Genomic DNA, 22,013 nt, shown 5'->3' with positions numbered 1-22,013 from the left:
TTGTCAGAAAGGCAAGGGTTAAGCTGGGTAACTTCTCTCTCTCAGCATACTGTACCCAACTGAACTCCAAGCAATATCCAAAACAAAACCATAAACCCAAGCTTATGTCTTCCAGGAAACAAGTCAAAGCAATTAGCTTAAACTATGTGACTTCAAAGCAGTAACTTTTAAGCATTGTCCTAATATCATTTCAGTGATTTTGAAAAGGGCCCTCTTCACAGTCTTTTCAAAAAGCCCACTGATTTACAAGTTTTTGAACAAATTGTTGGTGCCCAAATCACTGGCTGAATGAGGGGCATCTATTTACTAAAGATGACAGAAACTCCTGTAAAAGGAAGTGTAAAGTTGTCTGATCTCCTCCTTCCAGAACTAAAAGAAAAGTGCATTTTTAAAGGTGTTGCTTAAAAAATTTCCACAAGGCAGCTTATAATTATTGCCTATACACCCTCAACCTCGCCTTCTCAATGGTAGCAGGTTCCATGCTCAATAGCTATGGGCTGTGGGCTGAGGCATGAGCAGAATTGCACCACAATATTTGGAATCAATATTTCTTGTTAGGAGACAGGCAATGGTTTATACCATCCAAAGTAGAGGACCTTATTCAAATGATAGAAGTTGCTTGAAAAGCTCAACTTCTGTTTTTGTTTCTGATTTACACCACCTGCAGTTCTTTCGGTTTTCATTCCTGTGACACTTGAATAAATGAACCTGACGTTCTGGTGAAAAAGATTTCAGCATCATATCGATTGTAAAAGTCACACCTGAGCTCAATGCTCACACATTGACATATTAGAAGGTTTTAGCAATATCATGCAATTACACAGAATATGTCATTACATGATTATTGTTAGTCCATAGAGTCCTGTGGGCTTGTAGGTCTAGGTTCAAACTCCACCTACCCTAGATGTGTATCATTAGAAAAGTGAATAAAAATAAAAAATAATTTATCTTGTTGTATTTTTCTTTGAGCCCAGTAACATCTTTAAAGAAAACAATCCAAAATCATAATTATTTATATAAAGAAGGATTCCACAAATTAATTTTTACTCCACAGGAGTACAATTGACTAAACTCTAAATATGAATTGAATTAGACTTATTGTCACACATACTCAAATGAATACCGTGAAAAGTTTCAAAGTCATCACAGCGTGGTCTTAGGTACAAGGATACCTAGTTACAGCTTCTTCAGTGACAGATTAGTTACAGTGTAAACAATGCCACCAATATATGATGCAATCTTAGGTACAGAGTACCTAGGTACAATCCTTAGTTACAGAATAGAGAAATGGGGAAAAGTTACATTACAGCTATACACAGTGTGACTACACGTTGGAAAAACCAAGAAGCAACTTTAAAAAGACAAACTTCACAATCTCTCTCCAAGGGCCATCCACAGCAGACCAGCAGAGGAGGCCTCCATGTAGTCTGACTGCTGACGCTCCACCTTGGGACTGCCCCTGCTCTGTACCATCCCACTGCCCTGCTCTGCACTGGACAACTGACCCTGCTCTGCACTGGGCCACTGACCCCGCTCTGCACTGGCCCACTGCCCCTGCTATGCACCGTCCCACTGTCCTGCTCTGCACTGGGCCACTGTCCTGCTCTGCACTGGGCACTGACCCTGATTTGCACTGGCCACTGACCCTGCTCTGCACTGGCTCACTGCCCCCCTGCTCTGCACTGGCCCACTGCCCCTGCTCCGCATCGGCCCACAGCCCCTGCGCTGCACTGGGCTACTGTCCTGCTCTGCACTGGGCCACTGACCCTGCTTTGCACTGGCTCACTGCCCCCCTGCTCTGCACTGGCCCACTGACCCTGCTCTGCACCGGCCCACTGACCCTGTTCTGCACTGGTCCACTGACCCTGCTCTGCACTGGTCCACTGATCCTGCTCTGCACGGGTCCACTGTCCCTGGTCTGCATCGACCCACTGCCCCTGCTCTGCACTGGCCCACTGCCCCTGCACTGCCCCGGTCCACTGTCCTGCTCTGCACTGGGCCACTGTCCTGCTCTGCACTGGGCCACTGACCCTGCTTTGCACTGACTTACTGCCCCCCTGCTCTGCACTGGCCCACTGACACTGCTCTGCATCGTCCCACTGCCCCCCTGCTCTGCACTGGTCCACTGACCCTGCTCTGCCCTGGTCCACTGCCCCTGCTCTGCACTGGCCCGATGACCCTGCTCTGCACTGGCCCACTGACCCTGCTCTGCATTGGCCCACTGCTCCTGCTCTGCACCGGTCCACTGTCCCTGCTCTGCACTGGCCCACTGTCCCTGCTCTGCACCAGTCCACTGTCCCTGCTCTGCACTGGCCCACTGACCCTGTTCTGCACTGGGCCACTAGCCCTGCTCTGCACTATCCCACTGCCCCTGCTCTGCCTCGGCCCACTGCCCCTGCTCTGCACTGGCTCACTACCCCCCTGCTCTGCACCGGCCCACTACCCCAGCTCTGCATTGGCCCACTGCCCCTACACTGCACTGGCCCACTGCCCCAGCTCTACATTAGCCCACTGCCCCTGCACTGCACCGGCCCACTGCCCCTGCTCTGCACTGGCTCACTACCCCCATGCTCTGCACCGGCCCACTACCCCAGCTCTGCATTGGCCCACTGCCCCTACACTGCACTGGCCCACTGCCCCAGCTCTACATTAGCCCACTGCCCCTGCTCTGCACCGGCCCACTGCCCCTGCTCAGCACCGGTCCACTGTCCTGCTCTGCACCGGCCCACTGACCCTGCTCTGCACTGGGCCACTGCCCCTGCTCTGCACTGGCCCGATGACCCTGCTCTGCACTGGGCCACTGGCCCTGCTCTGCACTAGCCCACTGCCCCTGCTCTGCCTCGTCCCACTGCCCCTGCTCTACACTGTCCCATTGCCCTGCTCTGCACTGGCCAACTGCCCCTGCTCTACACTGGCCCACTGCCCCAGCTCTGCACTGGTCCACTGACCCTGCTCTGCACTGGCCCACTGACCCTGCTCTGCACTGGGCCACTGGTCCTGCTCTGTACAATCCCTCTGCCCCTGCTCTGCCTCGGCCCACTGCCCCTGCTCTGCACTGGCTCACTACCCCCCTGCTCTGCACTGGTCCACTACACCTGCTCTGCATTGGCCCACTGCCCCTGCACTGCACTGGCCCACTGCCCCTGCTCTGCACTAGCTCACTACCCCCGTGCTCTGCACCGGCCCACTACCCCAGCTCTGCACTGGTCCACTGTCCCTGCTCTGCATTGGCTCACTGCCCCTGCTCTGCACTGGGCCACTGACCCTGCTTTGCACTGGCTCACTGCCCCCCTGCTCGGCACTGGCCCACTGACCCTGCTCTGCATCAGCCCACTGCCCCTGCTCTGCACTGGCCCACTGACCCTGCTCTGCACTGGCCCACTACCCCAGCTCTGCACTGGTCCACTGTCCCTGCTCTGCATTGGCTCACTGCCCCTGCTCTGCACTGGGCCACTGACCCTGCTTTGCACTGGCTCACTGCCCCCCTGCTCGGCACTGGCCCACTGACCCTGCTCTGCATCAGCCCACTGCCCCTGCTCTGCACTGGCCCACTGACCCTGCTCTGCACTGGCCCACTGACCCTGCTCTGCACTGGCCCACTGATCCTGCTCTGCACTGGTCCACTGCCCCTGCTCTGCACTGGTCCACTGACCCTGCTCTGCACTGGGACACTGGCCCGGCTCTGCACTGGGCCACTGACCCTGCTTTGCACTGGCTCACTGCCCCCCTGCTCTGCATCGGCCCACTGCCCCTGCTCTGCACTGGCCCACTGACCCCTGCTCTGCACTGGTCCACTGCCCCTGCTCTGCACTGGCCCGATGACCCTGCTCTGCACTAGGCCACTGGCCCTGCTCTGCACTAGCCCACTGCCCCTGCTCTGCCTCGTCCCACTGCCCCTGCTCTACACCGGCCCACTGACCCTGCTCTGCACTGGCCCACTGCCCCTGCTCTACACTGTCCCATTGCCCTGCTCTGCACTGGCCAACTGCCCCTGCTCTGCACTGGCCCACTGCCGCAGCTTTGCACCGCCCCGCTGACCCTGTTCTGCACTGGGCCACTGCCCCTGCTCTGCATCGGCCCACTGCCCCTGCTCTGCACTGGCCCACTGACCCTGCTCTGCACTGGCCCACTGTCCTGCTCTGCATTGGCCCACTGCACCTGCTCTGCCCCAGTCCACAGTCCTTGCTCTGCACTGGCCCACTGACCCTGCTCTGCACTGGCCCACTGATCCTGCTCTGCACTTGGCCACTGCCCCTGCTCTGCACTGGCCCACTGCCCCTGTTCTGCACTGGCCCACTACACCTGCTCTGCACTGGTCCACTGTCCCTGCTCTGCACTGGCTCTCTGCTCCTGCTCTGCACTGGGCCACTGACACTGCTTTGCACTGGCTCACTGCCCCCCTGCTCTGCACTGGCCCACTGACCCTGCTCTGCACTGGGCCAATGCCCCTGCTCTGCACCAGCCCACTGTCCCTGCTCTGCACCGGCCCACTGTCCCTGCTCTGCACCAGTCTACTGTCCCTGATCTGCACTGGCTCTCTGACCCTGTCTGCACTGGACCACTGGCCCTACTTTGCACTGGGCCACTGCCCCTGCTCTGCACTGCTCCACTGACCCTGCTCTGCACTGGCCCACTGACCCTGCTCTGCACTGGGCCACTGCCCCTGCTCGGCACTGACCCACTGCCCCTGCTCTGCACCGGCCCACTGCCCCTGCTCTGCACCGGTTCACTGTCCCTGCTCTGCACTGGCCCACTGTCACTGCCCTGCATCGGCCCACTGTCCCTGCTCTGCACCAGTCAACTGTCCCTGCTCTGCACTGGTTCTCTGACACTATCTGCACTGGCCCACTGGCCTTGCTTTGCACTGGGCCACTGCCCCTGCTCTGCAATGGCCCACTGCCCCTGCTCTGCACTGGTCCACTGACCCTGCTCTGCACTGGTCCACTGACCATACTCTGCACTGTCCACTGACCCTGCTCTGCACTGGCTCACTGCCCCCTTGCTCCGCACTGGCTCACTGCCCCTGCTCTGCATCTGCCCATTGCCCTGCACTGCACTGGCCCACTGTCCTGCTCTGCACTGGGCCACTGACCCTGCTTTGCACTGGCTCACTGCCCCCCTGCTCTGCACTGGCCCACTGACCCTGCTCAGCATCGGCCCACTGCCCCTGCTCTGCACTGGTCCACTGACCCTGCTTTGCACTGGCCCACTGACCCTGCTCTGCATCGGCCCACTGACCCTGCTCTGCACTGGTCCACTGACCCTACTCTGCACCGGTCCACTGTCCCTGCTCTGCATCGGTCCAATGTCCTGCTCTGCACTGGGCCACTGTTACTGTTCTGCACCGGTCCACTGTCCCTGCTCTGCACTGGCTCACTGTCCCTGCTCAGCACCAGTCCACTGTCCCTGCTCTGCACTGGCTCACTGTCCCTGCTCAGCACCAGTCCACTGTCCCTGCTCTGCACTGGCCCACTGACCCTGCTCTGCACTGGGCCAATGCCCTTGTTCTGCACCGGCCCACTGCCCCTGCTCTGCACCAGTCCACTGTCCCTGCTCTGCACCGGCCCACTGTCCCTGCTCTGCACCAGTCTACTGTCCCTGATCTGCACTGGCTCTCTGACCCTGCTCTGCACTGGTCCACTGACCCTGCTCTGCACTGGCTCACTGACCCTGCTCTGCAACAGGCCACTGCCCCTGCTCTGCACTGACCCACTGCCCCTGCTCTGCACCGGCCCACTGCCCCTGCTCTGCACCGGTTCACTGTCCCTGCTCTGCACTTGTCCACTGACCCTGCTCTGCACTGTCCCACTGCCCCTGCTCTGCACCGGCCCACTGCCCCTGCTCTGCACTGGCCCACTGTCCCTGCTCTGGGCCACTATCCCTGCTCTGCACTGGCCCATTGCCCCTGCTCTGCACTGGCCCACTGTCACTGCTCTGGGCTACTATCCCTGCTCTGCACTCGCCCACTGCCCTGCTTTGCTCTGGGCCACTGATCCTGCTCTGCACTGGACCACTGGCCCTGCTGTTCACTGGACCACTGACACGGCTCAGCACCGGCCCACTGACCCTGCTCAGCACCGGCCCACTGACCCTGCTCGGCACCGGGCCACTGACCCTGCTCGGCACCGGGCCACTGCCTCCATTTCACACTCGTCTGCTGTTTGCTGGTGCCACCCACTTCAGGCTGCTGATGCTGGTGTCCCATTTCTGACTGCCAAGCCTATTCTGAAGGATAGGAAATGGAGACCCGGGCTGGGTGTCCAAGGCCAAGATAACTGAGAAAAATAGGAAATTAAAAAAAAACAAAAGAACGGATGAGCTCTGGCTGAAGCATCCTCCACTGCTGCCATCTTACTGAAGGTAAATGTTATATTATCTTAGATAACCTCCTACTCTAAAATCAAGCATCCATTTAGGTTAAACGTGAGTTGCAGGCAATTTGTGGAGAGTTGTAAATTATAAATGACACAGTGAGTGACAGTTAAGATATATCTTATGATGTGCATTCAGCAAAAACAACATCAATCTCTGTCCCAAAGTCCTTTGAAACTCAATCTTCCCCACAAAGAGTTTCAATGACGCTTCTTCTCGAATTTAGCATGATTCCCTAACAAAAAACTGCACGCAATCAATCCATATTCCATAGACATGATCTTTACCAAAGGATAGCACATATCTGCAGAAACTCCTCAATTTTATGATTGTTTCGAGTTTCCTTGCTCAATTTCTCTTTTTAATTAGGACCTATCACTAGATATTCAAATTTTGAAACATTAATTTCTACCACTTTGTACATCATGACTTGTTAAATAATAGAATACTAACTGATCAATAGAAAAGCCACCAAATGCTTTTACAAATTCACAAACCTCCTGGAGTAGGTCCTGCTAGAATGGCTTAGAAACAACTGGGACATAAACACATTACAATCCAACCTGATCTGCCAATTTCATATTTTTTATTCATTCACTGGGTATTGGCATTGCTGACAGGACTGGCATTTATTGCCCATCCCTAGTTGTCCTTTAAAAAGGTGGTGGTTGAGCTGCCTTCTTGAACTGCTGCACTATATTTAGTGTAGATGCACTCACATTCTCTTTGAGGATGGAGTTCCAGGATTTTGACCCAGCGACACTGAAGGAACAGTGATATGTTTCCAAATCAGGATGGTGAGTATCTTGGAGAGGAAATTGCATATGGTGTTGTTCCCATGTGCTTTGTTGTATCTGTTCTTCTACTTGGTTTGGAAGGTGATGTCTAAAGAAGACTTGGTGAGTTCCTACAGTGCATCTTGTACACACTGCTGTCACAGTACATTGGTGGTGGAGGGAGTGAATGGTATCACATTCATAAACAATCAAGTGAGCTGCTGTGACCTGGATTGTTTCAAGCTTCCTGAGTGTTGTTGAAGCTGCACTCATTTGGGAAAATAGGACATATTCCATCACACTCCTGAGTTGTGCTTTGTACACAGGCTCTGGGGAGAGAGGAGTTGACTCAGTCACTGCAGGGCTCTGATCTGCTCTAGTAGTCCTTATATTTATTTGGCTAGTCTCATTCTTTTCTTGGTCAATGATAACCCTCAGGATGCTGATAGTGGGATATTCAATGATCCTAATGTCATTGAATGTGAAGAAGTGATGGTTAAATCCTTTGTTGTTGAAGATGGTCATTTCCTGGCATTAGTGCAAAAATTAATTGTCCCTTGTCAGTCCAAGCCTGGATATCATCCAGGTCTTGTTGCATTTGTGCATACATCGCTTCAGTATCTGAGGAGTCATTCATGTTGCTGAATGTTCTGCAAGCAACAGGGAACATCCTGACTTCTGATCTTATGATGGAGGGATGATCATTGATGAAGCAGCTGAAGATGGTTGAGCCTAGGATCGGACCCTGGGGAAGTCCTGCAGAGATATCCTGGAACTGAGATGATTGATATTTGACAAACACGATCATCTTCTTTTATGCCAAGTACAACTCCAACCAATGGAGAGTTTGTCCCTGATTGCAGTTGGTTCAGCTTTTCAAGGCTCCTTGATGCCGCACTCAGCCAGATATGGCCTTGATATGGCAGTTATTCTCACCTTACATGTAGAATACAACTCTTCTGTTCATATTTGAACCAAAGCTGTAATGATGTCAGGGACTGAGTGACCATGTTGGAGCCCAAATAAGTGTCAGTGAGCATTTTATTGCTAAAGAAGAGCTCCTTGCTCGCATTGTTGATGACATCTTCCATCACTTTACTGATGAGCAAAAGTAGACTGATGGGATTGGAATTGGCTGGATTGGATTTGTCCTGCTTTCTGTGTACAGGATATACCGAGGCAATTTTCCACATTGAATAGAATAGAATAAAATTGCATAGACTAGAATAGAATAGCAATCTATTGTCACATGTATTTTTACAAAAAATAAAGTGGAAAGTTCTATATGTCGCCATACCATAGCGCCACGTAAGTCATTAATAAGAATAAAAATAAGTTAAAATTAAGGCAAAATTCATCTCAGATCAATTTCAGTTCAGAAAATAATGAACATTGGAATACCTGGAAGCCACTGCCAGAGAAGACCTCCACGTTGGGATGGGACCTCCACATCATGACAAGACCACCAAACTGAGACTGCCCCTCTAGGACAAGGCAACTGCGGGGCCAATGCCGTTGGAATGCTGGAAGCTGCTGCCAAAGATGACCTCCACGTTGGGCTGAGACCACCATGCCAGACTGCTGGAATGTTTGAAGCCACCACTGAAGAATACGGCACTGCCAGTATGGGACTTCCACTCCAGGATGAGACCGCCAAACCTGGAGACCACCGCGCCAAGCCGGGACTGCCCCTCTGGTACAAGGCTGCTGGGCCAGGTCATCACTAGGTCACGACCATCACACCAGGCTGGAAGCCTCCATGTGCCCATGCCAAGAGAAGACGCCTTCTGATGAAGCCATTAAAAGAGGTAAGATGACAAATGGAAATATTTTTAAAAAGCAGAAAAAAGAAACAAAAGGTAAAAAGTGGACAGAATAGATGAACTCCGGGCCTCTGGGTTAAGGAGCCAGCACACTGTGCTGCTACTCCCCTGTCATCATGACTCTAAGACTGTTTGGTAGGTGCCAGTGTTGTAACTGTACTGGGACAACTTGGCTAGGAGATATGGCATGTTTTGGAGCACATTATTCAGTAGTATTCTGGAACGTTGTCAGGGCCCCAGCCTTTCAAGATCCAGTGCATTCAGCCATTTCTTGATATCACATGGAGTGAATCAAATTGGCTGAGGCATTGAAACTGCGATGCTGGGGAGCTCCAGATCACCCTCCCCACACCTCTGTGGGGGGGGGGTTAGAGGACTCTCAGCCCAGAGGGGAGATGGCAATTTAAACAATGGAAACTGACACCAACACACTTCAGAAAGTTACAAATCAAGCTTCTGAGGTTGCCTGAATCCCAAAGTAAAGAGAACTTCCTTTTTGAAAACTTATTTTTTGACTTCCTGGACAAGGAAGATAAAGTGGATCAGAAGAGTTTTCTCCAGAAGGGACCCTGACACCTTTCTCCTGTCAGCTGGCCATTTGCTGAAGTTTTCACCAGCATAGAAATGGTGAACACCAAAGTTGCATCTGCCATGACCCCAGTCATGTTCTCACTGACCTTGGCAAATGCCAGTGGCATGCACTATTGGAGAGTTTCAGCAGGCAAGGGACTGTAACAACAGTTACTGTAGTTAATGGCTTTTCAGAGTTCTGTTTTAATGTTTAATGTCAAAAGGAAAAATATTTGTGGAGAAAGGCCAAATCTGTTGATCAGAAAGATTCTGATAAACATTAAAGGTTCTATAGCAAAATGTGAAGATCAGAAATGCCTAACTGAGCTGACCAAAATTTCTCAAGCAAGACCACCAACAGCAATTAAGCCGGTTAATAATTATAATTTCTGCTTTTGGTTCCTTGTTACTCACTGTGTTGTCTATACCGTGACTCCTGTGTTTGTCTATACCATGACCAAATATGAGAAACACTTCTTTGACTGTTGCAGTTTGGGGCATCCTGTAAAATACGAGTGACATCACATACATGCAATTTCACAGTGCAATTTCAATTTACAATTTGCTTTGACAAATTCCTTGACCACCTCAGAACTGTGGGGATTCCAGAAGTATACCTGTTACACTGATGTTGTTATCTACTTAAAAGCATTTGAAGAACACTTGGAGAACTAGGGCAGTGTTTCCAGAATTCCCTTATTAGTTAGAAGAGGAATTAATTTTTCAGTAGACTGATGTATGTTAATATGACATAAAGTTCCTGTGTTCACCAAATTGTTGACCAATTTGTTTTAAGTTGATTAATAGTGTCTTCACGATACAACACACAGGGATTTGACAGGAAAATCTTGACTGATGATCTCAGTGGCATTTCAATCCTTCAAGTATTGTCTTACATGTGGGTGGTGGGCACCTGGAATTTACTGGTGGTTGAGGCAGAAATCCACATCTTATTTGAAAGAAACTTGGATCTGCGCCTGAAGCACTGGAATTTGAAAGCCTAGAGACCTGCTGCTGGGAAATGGGATTAGAACGGGCAGCTAGTTTGCTCAGTGGGCACAGATATGATAGAATAAATGGTGTCCTTCTGTGCTGTAATGTTTCTGTCATTTTATGAAAATGAATTACATAATGAAGACATGTTACCAATTTCCTGTGGCATGACTCATGACCAGTCCATGGCCATGCACTATATTAGAAAGGCAGAAGCACTGCATCATGAAACGAACCATACACTGCTTCTTTTTGAGTTCATTGCCTGAAGGCAGATCCAACTTACAGCGACGTATGGGTATGGCAAGGAAGCAGGTCTTGAATCCAGCCCACCTGGATTATAGATAGAACCCTGTGCTGTTAGCGTCATCTGATCCACACTGGCTATCCAGCTAGGCCATACACACCGCCCCATCCTAAGCAATGTGCTGTGGCAACATAGTTATTTACATGTTGCTGTTCAGAGCTACAGACAGTAACAGTGGCCACTCTAATTTTCTTTTAAGGAGTTTAATTTAGATAAATGTGAGATACTGCATTTTGGAAAGGCAAATCAGGGCAGGACTTAAACACTTGGAGTGCAAGTTCATAGATCCATGAAACTGGAGTCACAGCTAGACAGGATAGTGAAGAAGGCATTTGATATACTTGCCTTTCTTGGTCAGTACATTGAGTATAGGAGTTGAGAGGTCATGTTGTGGCTATACAGGACATTGGTGAGGCCGCTATTGAAGTGCTATATTCAATTCTGGTCTCCCTGCTATTGAAAGGATGTTGTGAAACTTGAAAGGGATCAGAAAAAATTTACAAGTGTGTTGTCAGGATTGGAGTGTTTGAGCTACAGAGAGAGGCTGAATAGGTTGGGGCTGTTTTCCCTGGAGTGTCAGAGGTTGAGCAGTGACCTTATTGTGGATTATAAGATCATGAGGGGCGTGAATAGGGTGAATAGATAAGGTCTTTTCCCTGGGGTGGGGGGAGTCCAGAACTAGAGGGCATATGTTTAAGGTGAGAGGGAAAGATATAAAAGGCAGCTAAGGGGCAACTTCTTCACAAAGAGGTTGGTGCGTGTATGGAATGAACTACCAGAGGAAATGGTGGAGACAATTACAACATGAATAGGAAGGGTTTAGAGGGATATGGGCCAAGTGCTAGCAAATGGGACTGGATTAATTTAGGATATCTGGTCAGCATGGATGATCTAGACCAAAAGGTCCGTTTCTGTGCTGTACAGCTCCATGACTCTTGGACTGACTGGAAACCTTTGCTTACATTGGCATGTGTTTCAAGAATTTGCAGGTTAATACTCAGCCTCTTTGACCACATTATGCATGTCATATCTGTGGCCATTGAACTCTAGAGTGGGACTTGAATCTGCAGCTTCTGTCTCACAGGCAGTAATGCTACCCACTGCAGCAAAAGGCCTCCTCTCCATATACTGTCCTGCTGCTAAATTTCTAACATTCTATAGTCAGTTAAAAAGTAATTGATGTTATTGATTTTCTCAAGCCATTTTAAGAGTAATTTGTGATTTCAAAGTTTCTTTATAGAATGACAGCTACTTCCAATTTTGCCCGAAGTTCAGAGAAACCACTTGGTTGTTTAAATTTTAAAGCACAGAAATTAGCATGTGACAAATGTGGGCTCTGTGTACCAGAACTCAATAGGTGTTATTTTTGTGCCAAATGTATGCACACTTATGGTGCAGCCATCTTGGTGAAGGCGTTAGTACTGTTCCAGAAGCATGCATAGAACTGTTGTCTTTGTTGCTATGGTGCTGTAACTAGCAGCTTCCCTTCATCCCTTTTGTTTGGTTTCTCATTGGATCTACTTGTCCTGGAGGAGAGAGATGGACAGACGCATCAATGAGCATGGAATGACGTATTGAGTGATTTGGATGAAATGGTTAAATAGTTGGCAAGGTTTTGCTGGTTCTGGGTATGAGGCTTGTAGCAGGGTCTGAGGTTGAGATGAAGCTATGAATGTGAAGTATCAATGTTGATTGCAGAGCGACATTGATAGGTGAGTAACTAGTGTGTGGTGTGCACTGAACAGGATGTGAGACCAGTAGTTCAGTTGTAAGGATGCAGGTTGTGAGGTTAATTCAATGACCTTGGCTGTACGTATGAGGTTATTAAACATCCTTCAGCAATGTATCAAGGAAAATGTTCACATTGATACCTGTGGCTTTCTGCTAATATTCCTTTTGCAGCACTTGGTTCCATGGCCTCCAATTGATAGATTTTTTTTCCCTCCTGCATTAGGGTCTCTAGTATTGCATCTGAAAATTTTGGAGTCTGTTCTATGCCTTCCTGCAGCAACTTGACTTTTCTTATAGCTCTTACACACTTTTAAAACTATCTCCAGTGCCTGTTGTGGCCAGAAAAATCCTCCCCATTAAAAAAGTCAAGCTGACCTTTGACCTGTGAGCTGCCAGTTGTATCTCTAAATGCATGGGCTTTTTAAAAGCTTGTGTGATCAAGGATAGCCACCTCAGTCTAACAAGAAGAATCTTGCAAAGTAAACAGGAAATAGCCTATTACATCTTTGTAACTATTTGAAGATTATAAAATCAGACTCTAAATGATTACAAAGATAGGTGGAAGGATCAAGCCTTAGTTTTGTCTTCCATGAGACATGCTTTACTCTTTTTAATATTTTCAGATCCACAAACAACAAAGTTAAATGACGCAAGAACAATGTACTGACCTGAAATAAAAACAGAAATTATCTGAAATGCACCATACTTGAAACCATCAGCTGTCTCTCCCTCTGCAGAGGCTGACCCACATACATAACTCTTCCTGAATCTTGCCAACATTTCTTGCTTTGTGTGGCGCTGGCATCACCTGGGTGCAATCTGGGGCTAAGTACCACTATCTCGTAAGTGAGCAGACTGCAGGAAGTCTGGGTACTGCCTGTCTTCCACTGAACCATGAAAGGAATACACCAAATCGTTGTGAACCGCGGGGAATAGGGGGCACAGGCAGATAACACAACAATGCAGATAATCGATAATAGAAATCCCTCATTGATCACAAGATCTTTTGGGTCTTGACAATTGGGAATAAAATAAAAAGTTGCTCTGGAGTCTACCTCTCTCTGTACATACTGTGGAGTGTGTTTGATGCTTTTACTGAGGACATTTAAATGATGACAGTTAGATTGAAGGCTTGTTTGTAAATGGCAATGAGTTGGCCAAGATGACAAAATCCAAATACCATGTAGGTTACTGGACTATGATACAATAATTTGCATTATGACCAAACTGAAAAAAGAGACTTCATTCATAGTAAATATCTGTCTGTTTTTGCCTCCCCTTCTTTGCTTCTTTCTGTGTGCCTATCTCTGTCTTCTATGCATTTTTCTGTTTCTTGTATGATTGTCACACACATTTCTTATTGTAGCTTAGAAGGCTTTTGTGTGGGATAAGACACTACAATGTGTTATTATTGTGTTGCAAACGAAAAGGCTATTAATAGAGATTCAGAACAAATTTGGTGACAAGATAATGATTTGAATGGAAGCAGGACTGTACATTGTTCAATCTAATACAATGAGATCATTTTTTGGCCAGTCAATAAATTTAGGAGCATCTTGTTACTATAGCCACAGCTGGGTAATGTGATATGCCTCCAGGGGGAAAAATATAAGGGAGTGAAACAGTCATCTCAAAGACAGTCTATATAAAGAGAGATGTTCTGCAATTATGAGTGAGTGAGCACATCAGCAATGGAAATCTGCTGCAGGAAGCAGCTAACCATTTTATGTACACATGGAAGCACAATGTGATTATCAAGCCAGAGAAGGGAAGCTAATACTTTCATTCCTGGGTCGCCACTGGAGAATCATAACTGATAGAAGTGAATAATGAAAAAAGAATTATGGTCCTTTTGAAGTGAGGCTGTTGGAAAGGATGTATTCTTCACACGGAGCACATAAATAGTGGACAGAACTGCTTATTGTGTGGTTGACTGATTATAATGATAGCAACTCTTTATGATTGAGGTATTGTGTGTAGAATGTATCTGCCGTAGGGCTGAGGTATTCCATACAACTGTCAATTTTAAGAATTGCTGCTTTGCCTAAAAGGAAACCGATTATTTTCCACTGAATGGCTGAAAGGGAGTGGAAGGGAGCTGGGCCTGGGAGAGTGGCTTCATTCATTGAGAAATCCCTGGAAGTGGTCATCAAGAACAACAGCAACCATTTGTATTTATGTAGCACCTTGTTACAATGAAATGTTTGAAGAGTCCACACAGGGGTGTGCTGATAAAATATGACACTGTGCCACCCCTGAGGAGATATGAGGCCACATGACCAGACAAACTTGGACAATGATATGTAGTCTTTAGGATTGTCTTAAAGGAGAAAAATGAGGTACAGAGGCGGAGAGATATAGAGTCGAAATTTGAGAGCCCATGGCCACCAATAATGGAATGATCAGAATCACGGGTGGTCTCGGGGCCAGAATTAGAAGAGTTCAAGTATTTTGCAGTTGTGTAGGGCTGGAGGAGATTACAAAAATAGTAATGTGTGGGGATGTACGAAGCATTAATGGGAAGATTCAAAAGCAAAGGCAAGAATTTAAAAATTGAGACATTGCATAAACAATAACCAGGCACAGGGTGATGAGTAAATGGGATTTGCTGCATAATGATACATAAGTGACAGAGTTTTAGATGACCTCAAGTTTACTGCAAGGAGAATATGGGATACCAGCCAGGTATGCATTAGAATAGTCAGGTCTAGAGATAAAGACGGCATGGGTGAGGATTTCATTTGCAGGTAATTTGGGACAGGGTAATGTCAGCAGGTGTTACGGAAATGGATTATAGAAATGGTATGTGCATGCAATTAAAAGTTCCTCCCAGGGTCAGATATGATACAAGACTGCAAATAGTTTAGGCCAGTCTCCAATAGTTGCTACTGAGATGAGTTGATAGCTAGGAACCTTTTTTTTGTGACTGGGATCAATCAAAATACCTTCAGTTTTTCTAATATTTAATGAAAGGAAATTTCTGGTCAACTAGTATTGAGTATCAGAGTCTAGATTAGAGTGATGCTGGAAAAGCACAGCAGGCCCAGCAGCTTCCGAGGAGCAGGAAAATTGACATTTCAGGCAAAAGCCCTTTATCAGGAATGAGCCCCTCATTCCTGATGAAGGGCTTTTGCCTGAAACGTCGATTTTCCTGCTCCTCAGATGCTGCCTGATCTGCTGTGCTTTTCCAGCATCACTCTAATCTAGATTGTGATCTCTCAGCATCTGCATTCCTCACTTTCACCCAGTTTTGAGTATCAGACAGGTCAGTCAAATGTTTTAAGATATCGAAGGGTTAACACAGGCAGCAGTGAGACCGAGTTTGAGTGTCATCAATAGTGGGAAAACTGATGCTATGTTTTTAAATGAAGTTGCTGAGGGGCAACATATTGATGAGAACCAAGAAGGAGTCAAAAATTGATCTTTAGGAGACATCAGATGTACCAGTGGAGCATGAAGAAAAGCTATTGCAAGTGTTTTTCTGGTAACAATTAGATAAGAATAAAACTGAATGAGTGCAATCTCACCCAGTTGGACAGGTGTGGAAACAAGATAGTAAAGTATCCATGTCAAAGGCTACACACAGATCATGAAGGGTGAGGTGGGAAAGGTCCCCCTCATCACAATCATATAGCATGTCTTTTTGTGACTTTGATAAGAACTATTTCTGTACAGGAGTCAGGGCAGAAACCTGAATGAGGGAATTCAAACACCAAGTCTAGGAAAGAGGAGCACAGATTTGAGAAGTGACAAACAATCAAGAACATGTGGAAAGGAAAGCAAGCTGAGGATGGTGCAGTAGTTTGGAAGGACGGAGGAGTGTAAGGTTACTTTTGTTTTAGCAGAGAGAGGTGATTACAGCAGATTTAAAGGATGAGGGAACAGAACTTGACAAGAAAGAATTGTAAATAGTGTGGGCTGATGTGGGAGTTAATTTGGAAAGTTGGGTAGTCAATAGTTTTGAAGGAGTAAGGCGAAGACAGTAGGAAATACATGTTATGATGAACTTAGAGAGGAATGAGTGGAGTTAGGAGTGAAACTAAGAAAATAAAAATCAGGGCTAATGTAACTTTCAAGTATTTGGCTGGTTGGGCTTGGGGAATGTAGCTGGCTCTTTGGATGCTCTCAACCTTAGTGACAAAAAACCCATGAGCTCCTTGCACATGTTGCTGGAAGTGGAATTGGAAGGACAAGGGATAAGTTTTAATCGTCCAGTTATAACATACTCAAGCTTGCCATTTCCATCCCTGATTTGAATCCCTGGATGGCTAAAGTGCAAAAGCCTTGCAAATGTCACTCTGATCCTTTCAGGAAATGCATGGATAGTCACAGATAGCGAACACAATGCAATAATCTGTCCACACTCCAGCCTTCCTCCTTATAAAAGAACAGGCACTTTCCAGAGAGGAGAGAGTATGGTGCTGGAAAAGCACAGCAGGTCAGGCAGCATCCATGGAGCAGGAGAATCAACATTTTGGGAATAAGCCCTTCATCAGGAATTGTAGGCATCCAGGCTTAGGCCCAAAGTGTCAATTCTCCTGCTCCTTGGATGTTGCCTACCGGCTGTGCTTTTTCAGCATGACACTCTTGACTCTGATCTCCAGCATCTTCAGTGCTCACTTTTCCCTAAGCACTTTCCAGTGACCCTATCTTATAGCTTGCAGTGCAATATCAGAATACAGAAGGATTAAGTTTCCTCTCTGGGTCCCTGTTGGGAAGCTCATATTCCTGAAATGTATTTTGCCTGTAGGGGTGCAAGACATCACCTATTTTCTAGTCCTTAGCTTACATGATCTGCATGTATTCTGTGATAATACATATTTTGAGAAGCATGTATTTTTATTTTGTTGACTGGAGAGTGTTCTAATAAAGAGTCAATATTTTCTAATTTTGATACCATTAATTTCTAAGGAATACTCATTTAACCTTGGCTTGTCACAGTGATGAGCTGCTAAGAAGGAATGGGTGAATCTATAGCTAACTGCAGTGGGCATGGATCAGCTGGTATTCTCTCTTAGGTAGGTCAGAACACACTGAAAACCTGTGTGAAGAGAAATGAGCAAACTTCTCTGTGAATGTAACCATTATTTTTTGTTTGTCAGCTCAGCACAAACTGAGAATGTGAGTAAGAAAAAATAATCAAGTTTCTCTCTAAATGGAACAGCTTTTTATTTAACAATTTTAAAACAGATCCTGATGTTGAAGCAGAGTTTTGTGAATAGGACAGTGACTGCGTTACTGCGTGCTGATACAGGTGTAAGTCCAGAGAAGCTAAGGACCTGAACATCGAGGAACTGTGGATTGAATACGATCCATTGCTGCTATTTCAGTGACAGAGCTCATCAAAACACTTAAACGGGTCAGGGAAGGGAGAGCCTCGTGCCATTAGAACAATCATGAGCTGAGTGAAAGAGGGTTCATAGACATTTACATTGTTAATACTAACTCGATCTGGGAACTTCAGATAGAATGCGACTATTTGAGCATGTGATTCACAGACCAAAATGATTGTATGGTGAGTTAGAAATCCTACAAACTGGAGACCAAATTGGACAGACTGAGATTGCTTGTGGTTCACATGTGAGAGGAATGTAATGTAAGTGTCAATACTCTGTGGTGATCAGCTGAAGACACATGATCCAGATATGATCCATCAATCCTTGGGTAATATGGCTGACATAGCTGACATTGCATTGGTGCTGAAATTTATATACCGCATTACCCTTTTACTTGATGGGTAGAGTATCTTTTTAGCTTGATAGGAGTATCCTGTTGGGGGAGAAGAACACTTGTGTTGCTGCGACATAATGTAGTGTTATGCTTCATTGGTCTTCTCCATTTCGCAATCTTGATGATGTCACCAATCCCCCTATTATATCGATCATCCTGAAATATCCTTTGCCCCATTGCTATTGCCTTTAAACCAAGCCTCACTCTACTTCCCACAGGCCATTTCCACACAATGTGGTCTTCAGCCACTAAATTCTCATTCCTGTTTTATGGTCAAGTTATGAATCTGGCTGGATGTGAAGTGCGACTCAGAAGCTTTACTTTGAGTGAACCTCACCCTTATATTTCAACAGCATCGCTGCATCCCTGACTTCTCTAGGTGTCCTATCTGCTTGTTATTAACATTGGGATGACATTAGGACTATAGGAAATAGGAACAGGTGTAGGCTATTCAGCCCCTTGGGCCTGCTCAACCATTCATTATAATCAAGGATGATCAAACATTCCTCTCATCCATTTCCTATCCTTCCTCCATAACCCTTGATTCCCCATCTCATTAAAAATCTATCTATGTCAGCTTTAACTGTATGCAAGGACTCTGTCCACACAGCTCTCTGCATTCCAAGCCCTCTGAGAGAAGAAACTCCTCCTTATCTCTGTCTTAATTTGGTACTTCTTTACTTTGAGACAATGAGGGTCGCTCCCATGAGGGGATACATACTCTCAACATTTACCCTGTCATGTCCCTGAAGAATCAGAATTAGAATTAGACTTAGGCTTTATTGTCATGTGTACACAAGTACATGGATACAAGACTACAGTGAAAAGTGTTGAAAAATGTGGTGCTGGAAAAACACAGCAGGCCAGGCAGCCCTTCTTCAAGAATGAGGCTGGTGTGCCAAGTGGGCTGAGATAAAGGTTAAGGGGGAGGGAATTTGGGGGAGGGGCGCTGGGAATGCGATAGGTGGAAGGAGGTGAGGGTGAGGGTGATAGGCCGGAGAGGGGATGGGGGCGGAGAGGTCGGGAAGAAGATTGCAAGAGGGCGGTGCTGAATCCGGGGGTTGGGACTGAGGTAAGGTGGGAGGAGGGGAAATGAGGAAGCTGGAGAAATCTACATTCATCCTCTGTGGTTGGAGGGTTCCCAGGCAGAAGATGAGGCGCTCTTCCTCCAGGTGTTGTGTTGCCATGGTCTGGCGATGGAGGAGGCCAAGGACCTGCATGTCCTTGGCGGAGTGGGAGGGGGAGTTAAAGTGTTCAGCCACGGGGCGGTTGGGTTGGTTGGTGCGAGTGTCCCAGAGGTGTTCCCTGAAGCGTTCCGCAAGTAGGCGGCCTGTCTCCCCAATGTAGAGGAGACTACATCGGGTGCAACGGATACAATAAATGATGTGTGTGGAGGTTCAGGTAGATTTGCGATGGATATGGAAGGATCCATTGGGGCCTTTGAGGGAGGTGAGGGGGGAGGTGTGGGCACAACTTTTGCACTTCTTGCGGTTGCAGGGGAAGGTGCCGGGAGTGGAGGTTGGGTTGGTGGGGGGGGGGTGGACCTGACGAGAGAGTTGTGGACGGAGTGGTCTCTCTGGAAAGCTGATAGGGGAGGGGAGGGAAATATATCCCTGGTGGTTGGGTCTGTTTGGATGTGGCGGAAATGACGGAGGATAATACAATGTATCCGAAGGTTGGTGGGGTGGAAGGTGAGGACCAATGGGGTTCTGTCCTGGTGGCGATTGGAGGGGCGGGGTTCAAGGGAGGAGGTGTGGGAAGTGGAGGAGATGTGGTGGAGAGCATCGTTGACCACGTCGGAGGAAATTGCAGTCTTTAAAGAAGGAGGTCATTTGAGTTGTTCGGTATTGGAACTGGTCCTCCTGGGAGCAGGTGCAGCGGAGGCGAAAGAATTGGGAATATGGGATGGCGTTTTTACAAGGGGCAGGGTGGGAGGAGGTGTAGTCTAGGTAGCTGTGGGAGTCGGTTGGTTTGTAGTTAATGTCTGTATTGAGTCAGTTGCCCGAGGTAGAAATGGAGAGGTCTAGGAAGGGGATGGAGGAGTCTGGGACAGATCAGGTAAATTTGAGGTTGGGGTGGAAGGTGTTAGTAAAGTGGATGAACTGTTCAACCTCCTCGTGGGAGCACGAGATAGCGCCAATACAATCATCGATGTAGCAGAGGAAAAGGTGGGGGGTGGTGCCAGTGTAGCTGCGGAAGATGGACTGTTCCACATATCCGATGAAGAGGCAGGCATAGCTGGGGCCCATGCAGTTGCCCATGGCTACTCCTTTGGTTTGGAGGAAGTGGGAGGATTGGAAGGAGAAGTTGTTAAGAGTGAGGACCAGTTCAGTCAGTTGAAGGAGGGTGTAAGTGGAAGGGTACTGGTTGGGTTGGCAGGAGAGGAAGAAGCGGAGGGCTTGGAGGCCTTCGTGATGGGGGATGGAAGTATATAGGGACTGGATGTCCATCGTTGAAGATAAAGCATGGGGGGCCGGGGAAGCGAAAATCATGGAGGAGGTGGAGGGCGTGGGTGGTGTCCCGAATGTAAGTGGGGAGTTCTTGGACGAAGAGGGACAGGACAGTGTTGAGGTAAGCAGAGATGAGTTCGGTGGGGCAGAGTAGGCTGAGACAGTGGGTCTGCCGGGGCAGTTGGGTTTGTGGATTTTGGGCAGGAGGTAGAAATGGGCGGTGCGGAGTTGTGGGACTATGAGGTTGGAGGCGGTGGATGGGAGATCTCCTGAGGTGATGAAGTTGTGGATGGTCTGGGAGATGATGGTTTGGTGGTGGGAGGTGGGGTCATGGTCAAGGGGGCAGTAGGAGGAGGTGTCCGCGAGTTGGCGTCTAGCTTCAGCGGTGTAAAGATCGGTGCGCCTCCCTTGTCTGCCGGTTTGATGGTGAGGTTGGGGTTGGAGCAGAGGGAATGGAGAGTTGCGCGTTGTGAGGGTGAGAGGTTGGAGTAGGTGAGAGGGATGGACAGGTTGAGGCGGTCATGTCGCAGCGGGAGTTGGATATGAAGAGATCAAGGGCGGGTAAGAGGCCAGCACGGGGTGTCCAGGTGGATGGGGTGTGTTGGAGGTGGGAGAAGGGGTCGTCAGAGGTTGGGCGAGAATCCTGGTTGAAGAAGTAGGCACGGAGGCGAAGGCGGCAGAAGAATTGTTCGATGTTTAGCCGTGTGTCGAACTCATTGATCCGGGAGAGTAGGGGAATGAAGGTGAGGCGTCTGCTGAGAACTGATCGTTCATCCTCAGAGAGGGGGAGGTCTGGAGGGATGGTGAAAATATGGTAGGGCTAGGAGCTAGGACCTAGGACCTGGTGTGGGACTGGAGCTGGGAGTGGGGGGGGGGGGGCGGAGATAGGCTTGGGGGCGGAGCTAGCAATGGGGGCGGAGTTGGTTGTGGGGGCGGAGTTGGCCATGGGGGCAGAGATCAATGTGGGGGTGGAGATTGACGTGGGGGCGGAAATTGACATGGGGGCGGAGATCAACGTGGGGGTGGAGATTGATATGGGAGTGGCGTAGTGTGCGTTGTGGTCCTTGAGCAGGTGAGTGACGTCACTGGGGGCAGAAGTGGCTGTGGCAGTGGCAGCTCCGGGGGCAGAAGTGGCGCGCCGGGCAGAAACGGTGCTGATCCCGGTAGCCGTGGATCCTGCAGCGGCTGCGTATCTGTCGGCGATGGTCTTCCTGGCGATCGTGGAGGCGATGGTCTGGGCGGCGATCACAGAGGCTGCATG

This window comes from Chiloscyllium punctatum, chromosome 25, assembly GCF_047496795.1.
Source record: "Chiloscyllium punctatum isolate Juve2018m chromosome 25, sChiPun1.3, whole genome shotgun sequence".
Classification (NCBI taxonomy): Eukaryota; Metazoa; Chordata; class Chondrichthyes; order Orectolobiformes; family Hemiscylliidae; genus Chiloscyllium; species Chiloscyllium punctatum.
The sequence above is the reverse complement of the archived record's forward strand: the minus strand, read 5'-3'. Positions refer to the sequence as shown.